General features: G+C 42.8%; 1 long non-coding RNA gene across 3 annotated transcripts in view; it reads left to right on the top strand.

Moving 5' to 3' along the window:
- The window catches only part of LOC123031392, a 53,768-nt gene extending 40,787 nt beyond the window's left edge, over positions 1-12,981 (top strand). For all 3 annotated transcript variants that reach the window (XR_006416285.1, XR_006416283.1, XR_006416284.1), the window contains one exon: positions 10,738-12,981. This is a non-coding gene — a long non-coding RNA (uncharacterized LOC123031392). The remainder of the gene's footprint in view (positions 1-10,737) is intronic.
- Positions 12,982-13,186: the final 205 nt, after the last annotated feature.

Below are 13,186 nucleotides of genomic sequence, written 5' to 3'. Positions count from 1 at the left end.
TGTCAGGAGAGGTCTCTCCCAACCTTTCCCAACCTTGTGCCTTCCAGACACATTTGGGCTGCAACACCCATAATTCCCAGTCAATGGCCCTGCTGGGGAGAATTCTGGGAGTTGCAGTCTGAATGCCTCTAAAGGCCACCAGGCTGGGGAAGGCTGGCCCCATGGATTTAATCGCTTTTAAGGTTTGTTTTTCCCTTAATTCTATTTGTTGATGTTTTATTCTAAGTTTTCACTAACTACTTTTTGTGTTTTATCTGATGTGTTTATTTGTATCTTAACTATTTTCCTTTTATTTTTTATGGTAAGTTGCCCTGAGGCCTTGAGGTTAAGCTGGGTTAGCAGTGTTATAAATATACAAATACTGAATAAATATCCAATGAGTTCCTGTATTTTCACTTCTCCCTGACAAAAATCTAAACTCTCACTGTCAGAAAATTACATTATGGTGACAATTACTGGTGTACATTTGTTTGTTAGCTACAATCATTTCACTGTAAAAATCTCATAATTTTATGTAAGTTAAATTGCTGCTTTATATTACTCATGAGGAAAACAGACTTTGTTGTAGCACTGAAATGCTGCAAAATATTAGTTTTCCAAGGCTACATTTATTTTTGTTTGCATGAGTTACTAAGGGAATCTGTTGGCTGTCCACACAAAACTTTCTAAAGTCTTTATCACTATTAATCCTTCTTGGAGGTGTTCCATTTATTTACTGATATTTTTCATATCTACTTTAGACACATTGAGTACATTTTAACATATCTCTGCCCTTCCTTTCAGGCTAAGAATTCACATCACCCTATTGCATTCATTGCTTCTCCAGGGCACATAGTGTGGAAATAATTTCTACCTTGCATTAATAATTTGGCCTGGGCACTCTGCTCCCTGGGACTGGAACTGGGACTGGTGGGGAAGAGGACTGTGGGGCAGCCCTTTAAAGCACTAAGTGCCTGCACCTGACCTGGTGATTCCAGCAGCCCTCCTTACAAAACACCCCAGGCCTGCTGCTGGGTGGTGGGTGGCCCTGGCAGGTGTATCCCCAAAGGCGATGACACTAAAGGAGGTGTGCCCTTTTGGGATGTCCCTCAGGATGCCATGAAGGTGAGAGTGACTTTCTGGTTGACTCTTTCTGACCCATAGCTGAGAGGGCATCTATGGGGTCAAGTGGGAAGATGGTGTGGGTCCCAGTTAGTGTAGTGATGGGTAGACGGAGATATAGTACTGGCAGAAGGACTGGCCAGGTCAGGGGAATGTGGTCCTGACAGCTAACAGCAGTACCATGTTCCAGTCCTCTTCCCACCTATGGGTTTGATGGTTGCCAGCCCTTGGGTCTCTGGATGCTGCTTCTAAATGCCAGATTGGTGTAGAATGAAACCTCCTTCATCCATGATCTAATCTAATTGTGGGTGAGGCAGCTGTTCTGTCATGTATAACCAAGACCTGGGTGGGTGAACATGGTGGAGTTAGTCTCCTGCATGGAGTTGCTCAGGGGTCTGCTCTGTCCCCCATGCTATTTAACATCTACCCAAAACTGCTGAGTTGGGGTCATCCAGAGTTTTGGAGTGTGTTGCCATCAGTATGCTGATGACATACAGCTCTTTTTCTCCTTTTCATCATCAGCAGGTGAGGCTGTGGATGTGCTAAACTGGTGTCTGGCTGCAACAATGGATTGGTTGATGACTAATAAACTGAAAGTCAAAATGAGATGCTGTTGGTGGGTGATTCCTCTGACTGGATGGCGGGGGGTTGCTCAACCTGTTCTAGACAGGGTCACACACCCCTTGGAGGAGCAGGTTCATAGTTTGGGGGTGCTTCTTGATCCATCTTTGTCACTTGGGACTCAGGTGGCATTGGTGGCTTGGAGTGCCTTGGTGTAACTGGGATGCAGAAGTCCAAACATATAAGACCAGTTCTAGCCTGCCTGCATTGGCTGTCTATTTCCAGTCCCAATTCAAGGTCTGGTCTTAACCTGTAAAGCCCTACACGGCTTAAAACAGCAATACTTTTTGGAGCACCTCTCCCAATCCCAATCTATCTGGATACTATGCTGAATCTCTGGGGCCTTCCTCTGGGTGCCAACCCTCAAGAGGCTCAGAGGGTGGCAACTAAGGGGAGGGCCTTTTCTGTGGTGGCCTCCTATCTTTGGAACAGCCTCCCTGCTGAGGCCCACCTAGTGCCAAATTTGCCATCATTTCAGCACCAGGTTAAGACAGTCCTCTTTGTGGAGGCCTTTAAAGACTTCCCTGGTCATTCAGGGTCCTGACACAATTAGCCAGGTGCTATTCTTTTATTTTTGGCTGGGTCTTTTTTATTGTCTTTTTATTGTCAATTTTATGCTATGTTAAATTAATGTTAATTCTTGTTCATATTTTTATCTTTTTTATTGTTTTTATACTTTTGTAACTCCCCCAGATAGCTTTGGCCATGAGCTGTATAGATATGAAATAAACAGCAACAGCAACAATTTCTTAATCTAATATTTTCTTGGGCTGAAAAGACACTAGACTGGATTTGGTTCAACTGAATGAGTCAAGCGAGAGGGGATATTCCAAGTTTTCCTCCCTGAAGACAGCAGCAGCAGCAGGGAGAAACTGACTGCACTGAGAGGACTGAAGGAAAGATGTTAGTGTCTGTATCTTATTATGGTGGAATGTGTTGCTGGGCAGACACCGACCAAATGTGGGCCAATCTGTTTGCAGAGACATGGAGGCTTGGGCTCTTGGAAGCACACATTCAACTCAGAATGGGGATTTTTTTACATGGCAGGGGAAAAAAGATCTAAGGCAACTGACTCACGGATGAGTTGGAACAAATTGTTGCACTGAGGTAAACTAAGGTCACAGAAGCAATAGTACGGTTAACTCATAGATTAATTGCTGAAGTCTTAGATGAATAAGCTCAACATCCGGGTCAAAAATCATCAGAGTAGACCTGGAAAGTTTCTGTTTATTTTGATGAATTTTACCATGTTAAATGCAAATACTGGTGCTCCATTTTAAGTTGTGGTCCTGCATGAAGATTTTTGGAGAGAGATGTGTAGCCTGAAATTTAACTAGGAAATCAGCAGTGGCAGCCTATTAATCTACTTATTATATCTCACCTTCTTCTTTTTAAAGCACTCAAAGCAGCTTGCATCATTCCTCTCCTCCTGCTCTCAATCTTATCCCCACAACAACCTGAGAGTGGGCTGAGAGTATATGACTGACCCAGTTGGCTCTATGGCTAAGCAGGGACTAGAACCCAAAACGCCTGAGTCTCAGGCTCATGCTCTTAATCACTGCACCACACTGGCTCTCACCTAGTGGGATCCATGTTCGGTCAGATTAAAGTCCCAAGAGTAGTGTGTCATAGCAGGCAGCAATGTAAGCTCTAATAAACTACTTCCTTTTTCTGAATGTGGGTCATGGTTTTGTTTATCAATATAAGCCACTGTTAATGTGTGTCAAGAATCGAATGCAGAGGTGATCTCCGCTTCTACTGTGGGTTGTGGAGCCTGAGTTTTAAACATGCTCCCTGTCAAGATGTGGAAGAGCCCAAAAAATAGTCAGTGAATCTCAGCAATTATGCCATTATGTTCTGACATGTTTAAAGTGAGGCTGTTTAATATTAGATAATGGAGCAAAAGGTACAGAACCATTTCTAGGGTGGCCCTGTCATGTCTCCACTCCATGCATAGCATCTACTGTATTTCAAGGGCTGGATTCAGCTGCCAGTGCAGTTGATGCAGAACTGATCTGGATCCCTGCCCTGAGCGGATTTCCCTGCCCATTCCTCCTCATGGCAACCTCTCCAGCCCCCTGAGAATGCTGCACAGAGTCCTGGTGAACGGGGTGAGCTATGCTGTGTGGGAAAGGGAGGAAGGTCTTTCCAAATAGGGCAGAGACCATAAGCAGAATTTATTTATCCTTGAAAGCATACACATAAAAATAAAGTAATACATATAATTCCATTCTTCCCACTCTGAAGAACAGTTAATTTAGATATTAGTGGTTTTTTTACCTGTATCAGCTTACTCAGCCACAATAATGAGCAGCATGGTTACTGTTTCCCTGTGATTACCTCCCATGCATCTCCAGAAATGTATGGAATGAAGAACTTTTGTTGGCTCATATGGAAATGTTACATATGAGCACTTTATCCAGTTGGGAGTGTCCTCCTGATGTGGTGTGGGGGGGGGGACTTTATGGAAGGTTTTATGAGCCATGCCTCTCATTGCTGGAGCAGCACAGGAAGCCACCCCCATGTTGTCACAGTCGACCTTTGTTAAGTGAGCTGCTGGTGCTCAGGAGGGCAGGTTGATATTTCAGCAATGGATAGTAATGCAGCGCTCTCACAGCTGAAAAAGGGAGCAGAGAAACTGAACCGCCATCATTTCAAGGAGTTCTCAGCTCTGGGTGAACAGAAGCAGAGAGAAAGAACTGTGAATTTGCAGCTGGAGCCATCCTGGGACAGGGTCAGCCCAAGATGCTTTGCTGCCTGAGGCAGAGCAGATAGTGCCCACTCCTCTCGTCATGGTGAGCACTTGCCAAGAGACTGGCCAAGTCCAGCAAATCACCAAGGAGCCTTGCAGGGATACGGCGTGTAAAAAGATGCAATGCAATTTGCTTGACAGAGCACCTCCCTTTTCAGGATGCCCCAAACTGCCTGAGGCAGCCCCCTCACTCTGCTAGAGCTGTTCCCAAGCTCCACACAGGTTGTTCTCTGGATAGGTGATGAATGCTGAGCCTGAAACTATTGTGCCTGGAAGGTCTGACATCTCAGAGCTGGGAAGTGTATGAGCAATACATATGAGTGGGGGATTCGTACAAGTCAAGTGCCTTTCTGCATCTTTGGTCCTTGTACAGGCTCTATTAGGCCTGTGGGAGAGAAGAAATAGGGTGTGAATTAGCTCTTCCTTTTTCACTTCATGAATGAGTCTGCCAGTGTTCCTTTGAAGGGTATTCCTGCTGCCCTGCCCATTCTCTCCTGTACAATGTTTGTACGCATACTGTTAACACTTAATGAATGTTACAGTTAGTAGCAAGTGATTGAACTTTAAAGAGCCCTGGCACTATTGGACTTAGAGCAAATAATTTCATGGGTCATGGAAGCTTTAAGCAATAATCATACACCCTAAGAATGGGAAAGCTGTCTAGTCCTGCAGATGCTGTTGACTAAGAGTTCCCATCACCCTGAGCTACCATAGCTGATGGTGAGGGATAACGGGAATTGCAGTCTGACAACACCCAGAAGGCCACATGTTCCCATCCCTGCTTGAGTAAGACCCAAATATATGGAAGGATTGTTTAGTTAATTGCTAATATAACTACTAGAGACTACTAGCTATATCTAAATGTGAGCCTACAATAATGTTTCAAAATGAGAAAAGAATTGCTATGAAAACAGAGAGAAGGTCAACACCACAGAGTGAAGGCAGGGAGAGAAAGAGGTTTAAATCAGCTCTCAGAAATACTAACTTATGAATATGTTGTCAGAATTCATTGCAAAAGCCAATCAAGAACAAATAAATCTTAACAAGTTTTACAGTGGAATCCAGATGTTGGTACATTTTGACATGTCAGCTGAAGAGGAATTGGATTCAAAATCTCCTGTTAAAAGCTCAGACACCAGGATATCACCATGCATTTAAAATACCATCAGGTTCTGGTAGCTTACATCCCATCTTTGGGTCCCTTTTACTCCTGAGCTGCCATGAGTTTCTTGCCAATTAATACCCTATTTCCAGAACAATAAGGCATAACAGACAAAGTGCTAGGGAGATGCCAACACAACACACCTTTAAAAGCCATCTTGATTGAACTTCTTAACACCACGATGTTGGCCACTGTTACAAGAATCAGATGAATCTGCCCATGGTCTCCGACCTGCCTCAGTAGATTATGCTGTGCAGACCCTGCCACAGAACCCCATGTTCCTCATAAGGAAGGAAGCCAACATTGAATAATAGTGTTTTTCATGCTTACGCAAAATTCCACAAAAATTTGCAAGTGTTCAAGTTTTAGCATCAGGCTAGGAGCTCTTGTGTCCAAGGCTATGAATTCTCTGCCACCACTTCTGGTTTTGACATAGAATTGAGATACAAACACTACAGAAGACCGCTTTCCTGTTTTTCCCACTAAATGCTGTCTAGGTGGTGTTGTGATATAGTGCAGTAGCTCCAGCACACCAGAGGAAATCTCTCTTTCACTATCACAATTAAATGTTTTCTTGCTCAAAAACAGAAGCAAATTAAAGAAAAACTTGCCAAAGGTGCTGAGACTTATGTGAAACTGGATAGTCATGTTATCTAAAGAATCTATAAACAATGATTGGGGATGGATGAGTGTACAATAATTGCTTGGTGTTGACAATCCATAGGTGGTACTTGCAAGATTTCCCATTGACTCATTGTTTAGACTGTACATTTCCATTCTGAGACTGGGTTTATCTAAACTGTACACATCATGGCCACAACATCTGGCCAGATGCTTGGACTCTTCTGTTTCTTTCCCCATACCCTGATATGCTACCTAGCCTGATGATAACTTCTGGAGAACTTGAAACTGGTGCACACTGTTGTAGAGTTTTCTTTGGTCCTAATCAAGATATCACCCAACTGTTGACTTGAGCTGACTGTTTCCCATGCATTCTTATCAATATGTTTTATTGTCTTGTGCCTAATCCTAGTCATTTTTGAGATTTCCTGTTTTGTGGGGAGGAGCAAGCCTGCCATTTAATGTTGCTTTTAAAACTCATTCAAATGATGTGTGTTGTGTTCCAGGTCATGATGACACATTGTTGTCTCTCTTATCCACGCTTCACCACAGGCTGCAAAGCCCTTAAACCATCATCAGAATGAGTTTTGTCAAGCAACTGCAGAGCTCACTGAAGTATAGGGAGGTGGGATAACCTCCTACCCAACCGTCTTAGCCACTTCCTCTTAGAGAAGATGCCAAGGAATGAAAACATCATGGTCATGTCACAACTGTGGTGTTAAGATTCTGACTGCTTATGATGAAGCTTGTAACTTCATTTTCTGAAAAATTCATTCAAGTTCTATACCTCCTTTCTAGTTTACAAGAAGTTCCAAGCTGGTTTATCGTAGTTCAGAAAAAGATCATAAGCAGATGAAGACATAGTAGAACATTAATTACAACTTCAGATCATAGTGGTAATTCTTAAGAGCAGGAAAAGGCTTTTCTTCTCACTTTCTTTTCTGGGACAGTGATGCCATTTCAAAAATTTCATCCTAATGGTAATATAATGTAGAGGTGAGCAGGATGAGAAGAAGGTAGGTCAGGATTTACTGAAGGTGCTGACAGATTCACAGAAGATCATAGGAATAGTAGAGTTGGAAGGGGCCAATAGGCCTGTTGGGTTCAACCCCCTGCTCAGTGCAGGACCCCACATTAAAAGATCCCCAACAGAGGACTGTCCTGCTGCATCTTGAATGCCTGCAGTGTGGGAGAGCCCAGAACCTCCCTAGATCTATAAGGTTTTTGACTGACTGCTGTCCAAGACTAACAACAAACAAAACGCCCTTCCCTGCTAAAATGCTTGCTGAAAAATAATGTTTGAGGAAAACCAGGGGTGGATTTGTGTATGATTTGAGCCTTAGATCTGCTGCTTAAAACAAGAGCTCTGGCCTGAGTGTACACTCAAAGTGCCCCGTTTCTTCATGTTTAGCTTTCCTGAGCAACTATTTTGCACTTCACTCTAATTAATGGACTTGAGGGATATAGGAAAAGTCCAAGGAGATCTTTCCTACACTCCTGCTGTACAGAGAAGACATGATAAGACAAGGGCTTGAATGAATTAACATAATTTCTACTGTGACTTAGCATTTTATGTAACCATTACTTGTGAAACTTGTCTTTGCATTACATTAGTGCATAGTTTTTCTAAAACCATACAGACAGCACAAATAGATAGGTTAATCATGGCCAAGATTAAGCCTCAAGAAATGTAGCTCTGCAGGTACTTTACCTGTGACACTGCAGAAGTGGCTGAGCAGCCATGGCTTGTTCCTTTATTAGGAAGCTCTGCAAAACATTTCCATTTCTGCATTGTCCTGTGATGATTATGATAAAAAATGTCAGTGCCTCACAGCATGATACTTTCCAGTTAGGATGTTTTCTTTTCCAGACTGAAAATTGCTCAGATGACAATCTCAAAATGAAGTGCTCTTTTATCTATAGCTTTGGTCTGGTAATTCTCTGTGCAAAAGAGGGGAATAGAGAGTGAACTGCATGCTATTCTGCCTCTCTCCCCCCCACCAACATTGGCTTTGAAACATTTATTTGAGACATCTGGGCTTCCTTTTCCCTTGTTTGACAATCAGTTCTGCAAGGAAGACAGAAAATAATCCTTTACTCCAATCAGTAAAGATAAACAAAGCCCAACAATGCCTTGTAATCTGAGGCTTTTAAGTCTTAAAAAAGCCACAGGTTTAAAAATAAGGAAGGCAGTACTGCATCTCTCTGGGTTTTGGGGATTCCTGCAGAAGATTATAGAGGAGGTCTTTGGCAAAACGTTGGCTGTTGTTACACCGGTAGCTGGGTTAATACGTCAGTGCGATACTCGTACAAGATGTGACATGACACAGACACTTCTCGCATTTATCTGGTTGCCAGAGCAGTGGTGATAGAATCAATCCCCTTTTCATATGAGAGTGTGAAATGAGAGTGTAGCCACAGCCTATCACCAGTCATTAGAACAGGAAGGTCTAAATGTTAGGCTCTGTGCCCTATCGGGCGTGGCCAGGGCTTTTTTTGGTCACCGAGCGCACCGGAACAGCGTTCCAGCACCTTTTTTCCAATGGATTTTACGAAGTGATTTTGAACTGAGTAGCAGATCAGCAGCAAACATCATTAACATAGTACCTGCAGGCTGCTATTGTGTCTGCTATCTGCTATCTGATAGTGAGAGATAGCTGCTTGGGACCTGTTGGGATTGGTGTGTGTGCTTACTGCCGGCACCTTTTTTTTTTTTTTTTACCAAAAAAGCACTGTGCGTGGCTATGGAAGTCCTTTCCTTGAGTCACTGCCAGCCAGGTTTGGTCATATGATCTCCATGTTACGTCTTTTTGCTGATATGCTTAAGGAAAGCTAAGAAATGGAACCATTTCTGCAACCATTTCAGCATCAGCATTCAGCATCAGGATGGTATCCAACACAGCCCAGGCCCTAAGAGTTCCTGTTGCTAGTGCAATGGGAAGCTTGTGAATACCCTTAACTAGCCTTTAAAATATGCCTGCTGTTTGTGGCTGGTGGCTACGGTGTGGGGCAAAGATTGGCGAGTCATGCAGAGCTGGTTGCAGGTTGCCCTGCCCTACTGTTCATTCCCTTGGGAAGGACCCACCAGTAGAAGGGTACAAGCAAGGAGCAAAGCACACCTTGTGTTTGGCACTTCTTCTTTTGTACAGCTTTTCTACGCTACACATTGATCATGTGCTTTTCATTCTCTGCTCATTGCCGTTTATGGGTCCATCAGATAATGATGTGACCCTCTTTTGATTTTTTTTGGTTAGAGCAGGGAAAGGGCAGTATTTACTTATAACAGTAAAAGAAACCATGATTTTCCTCTTGTGTATTGGTGATATTTTCCTATATGATAGTGCCAGCTAGAGGAAAAGTAGAAAAGCAAGGAAAAAACAGACTTTGTGTACTGCTTGAATTGCAGTTCTGCAGTGAAATCAAAAGTGGATATAACAGATTAAGAGCTGATTAGCAGCTTCATGTAAGAAATGTCTGACAGGGCATTTGTACTGTTGAAAATCTGCTTTAAAAATCCTGGGATACTTTCAGGTCTTTTGAAATGAAGGTAAGAATGACCTTATAAATCAACTAATCACACTGTGCACACCACTGAATAACTACAAGCAACTTCTAGCTTTTTGGGAGCTGGGGTAGGACAAAAAGCTTTCAGATTTCAAGGAAAGCACAATTCGGAGGAAAGGATGCACTGCATCATAACGGATGGGAGGTTAGAAAAATATTTTTAATTGAGCATAGGAGGTTGCTGAGTGGAAGATTTGCAGCAAAAATCTCCCACCATGTGGAGGGCCTAGGAAACATCAAATAGATTCAAAGAGAATTTAGAATACCAATTTGTAGTCACTATACAAAACTATAATTTAAAACATTTCAGCCTATCTCTGCTCTTCTTTTACTTTCCTCTTCTCAGCAGCGCAAAATAACAGCCTGTTGTGCCTTGATATGCAAAATGCTTAAATGGATTTGGACAGCCAGTCATCTTTTTCTGTGTGTACTCGTGAGATACTTCTTGGAAACAGGTGCTATTTCTGAACTGAACTCTGCCCTTCTAGCTCTCTGCCTGTAACCTTTGGATCATGGTGGCTGGCTAGTGAACAATGTCAGATTTTGGAAAACTGTGGCTGTGGCTTCATTTGTGATAGTGGGAGCATCTATTTTTATCTTTTTAGCATAATATTCTGACGTGTGCAGGTACCTATTTTAGACAGTGCTGACACAGCACATTCTATATATAAAAGCTACTGTGGGAGTTCCTATCACAGCATCTTCAGTTGTTTCCAAACCCATCACACAGAAGTTGGCCCTAAAAATATAGCTGATGGAAATCTGGCATTCTAGGCGCATCTCGATATTACAAATGTAAGCTTCTGTCAAGCTTATTTAACTACCAAATCATGAAACCTCACCAAGTATACTTGTCTGAAGGCATGCTTCCAGGCAGATGGTCCCCAATGCTAATAAATCATTGCTTTTTCTCTAGGCTACAAGCATCACTGCAACTTTCCACAGTATCTGAGGAGATGGCACATTTTCTGCGAGAGCATCCCACTGTCTTCTGTCTACACCAGTGCATGTTGCGCTGCTCTTCTGTCTGAGGGGTGTCGTTTTGGTAAGGTGGCAGTGTGCGAATTTGCCTGCCATATGAACTCACTGGCAACAAACCAATATGGGTTAGTTACTGCCCAAACAACTCCTGTTGCACCTGATAGATGACTGGATTCACCCCCCCCCCCCCCCTACAATCCTCCTGCAGATATCCTAGAGGGCTCTGTGACAGGACCAAATGCTCTCCTCCTGCCTTGATCACGAGCCTTTTCTCACTCCATGCAGCCATTTTTCCCTCTCTCCACTCTCCCTCAGCCAGTGGCAGCCCCTCCAAAGTACCCAAGTGGCAAATTGGAAGCTATCATTGGCTGCCGCATTTTTAAAAATGCACCCCAAAGTGCACATTTTTTTTTGACTGTTTGAATTTTTTTTAGTCAAACTTGTGCAAGTGTTGAGGAGGAATGCAGATCTATGGGATAAAAATTAGAAGCCTCACCTAGGCATTCCCTGCAGGAGTGGGTACATGCTGCAAAGCATAGCAGGTACCAGTCCTGGTCATCAGTTCAGAGTGGTTCTAAATTGGGTTTGGTTTTGTTTGTATTTGATTTACTTTGCTGTAACATGGTAGCTGCCAAAGGCCAAGCTGGTGATCATTGCTTGCAAAAAGAGTAGGTGATATCCCCCGCCCCACCCTTGCAGCAATATCTTCATGGATTTGAGTGCCCCTCATTGGTCCCAGTGCCTCCAACTTTTCTATCAGTTCCTGAGATTCTGGGCACTGAGGCAGGTGGAACCATGCACCCACCTTTTCACTAACACTTCTGAGAGCTATCAGAAGTAGGGGAATCTTTGAAAACAGGGAGTTGGGCAGAGATAAACAGAAGCATTGACCAAGGAAGTAGACATATTTTGTGATTTCTGAAAAAGAAAAAGTGAAAAGGGAGGAAAAGCTACAACAAACTGAAAGGGTTAGGGTTAGTGCCACTTGGGCAGTTGAGGGGCGGCTGTCACCAGTGATAGCCCAGGGAAAATTGACAAGACTTTTTGTCACTCTTGTCAAGTAGCTTGCTTGCTGATTTGCAGTCCCCATAATAGAGGCAGCTGCCTGGGTGTGGAAGATATAAGCCATAGTTGGTACAAGAAGTCCTAAAACAAACTATGGGTTGTTTTAGGGTGGCTTGTTTTCCTTAAATGAGTAACACTGCAGGAAGCAATCTGAGTTCACATGACATGACAGCTTGCTGAGACTTATCTGCTGTAAGACCATCAGGTTGTGTGAACTCGATGACTTACCTGGTAACTGAACCTATCATAGCTCCTTGTACATTGGGCCAGTTTCCATGATCAAACAAGCTAGTCTGTCTCAATTGACCATGTGTGCTGGCTGCTATTTCCCTGCTTATCCATCTGAGCATGGCTTCTTAATCAGAACTTTGCAGGCATGGCTTGTCTGAGGGGCAAAGAACCCTCAAAGGACCCTACAATGGGCTATGGGCTTGATCAAGCAAATGGATAGTGGCTTCATTTGTGATAGTGGGAGCATGCTTTGGCAGTCTTTGCAGTTGGTACCACTTTAATAATTTACATATAGTAGTGCTCAAATATCTTTTGGACATTCAAGAAAATAGTGAAATAATGAAACTACTTAAACAAAAGTAGTATTGCGCTAAACTACCATAATATTAGAATGTAACACACGCACTATACCAAGTAGAAAGAAGAGGAAAAAACTCTTTAAAGGCTGCCACCATTTTAGCAATGAGGTTAATGGATGGGGTGACCAGAAAGTTTTTCTAAATTAGCATTACATAGGCCTATCTCTATAGTGCTATATGATTTCCCTCTATATAGATTTATAGTATAGTACTATACTTCTATTATGCAAATTTTAGAAGCATTAAAAATCCTACCAATAATTCCATCCATTAAATTCCTTGCTAAAGTGGTGGCGACTGGAAAGTTTTTTCTCCCATTAATCAACACACAGATATTGTATTATAGTATTATGGAGTATATTATTTTAACATAATTTCACTTAAGTGGAGATTCCAAGATGGCGTCGGAATGAGATGGATGTGATTAACGGAGTTCATTTATCATGCCGGTATTACTCAGCAGCGAGTCATGGGAGACTCATCTAAGCCCTGTTGGGGTGAAGACAGATTGCCTGGGCACGCCTTTGGCTTGATGTGAGATGGCAATCTCATATCTGCTGAGAGCAATTCAGGTACTTCTCAACTGAGTAATACAGGGGGTGGTTTCAGCCCCTTCAAGTTCTCGACATCTTAGAAGATTAGCTTAAGATTTTTATTAGCTAGATAAGCATTGGAACTGCTGAGTAATTATTTTTTACTTCTTTCGCAATATTACCCGTGGAAAAGCTG

Source organism: Varanus komodoensis, unplaced genomic scaffold, assembly GCF_004798865.1.
Source record: "Varanus komodoensis strain SLA01 unplaced genomic scaffold, ASM479886v1 scaffold5, whole genome shotgun sequence".
NCBI classification, from domain to species: Eukaryota; Metazoa; Chordata; class Lepidosauria; order Squamata; family Varanidae; genus Varanus; species Varanus komodoensis.
This window is presented reverse-complemented; position numbering and strand designations above follow the sequence as displayed.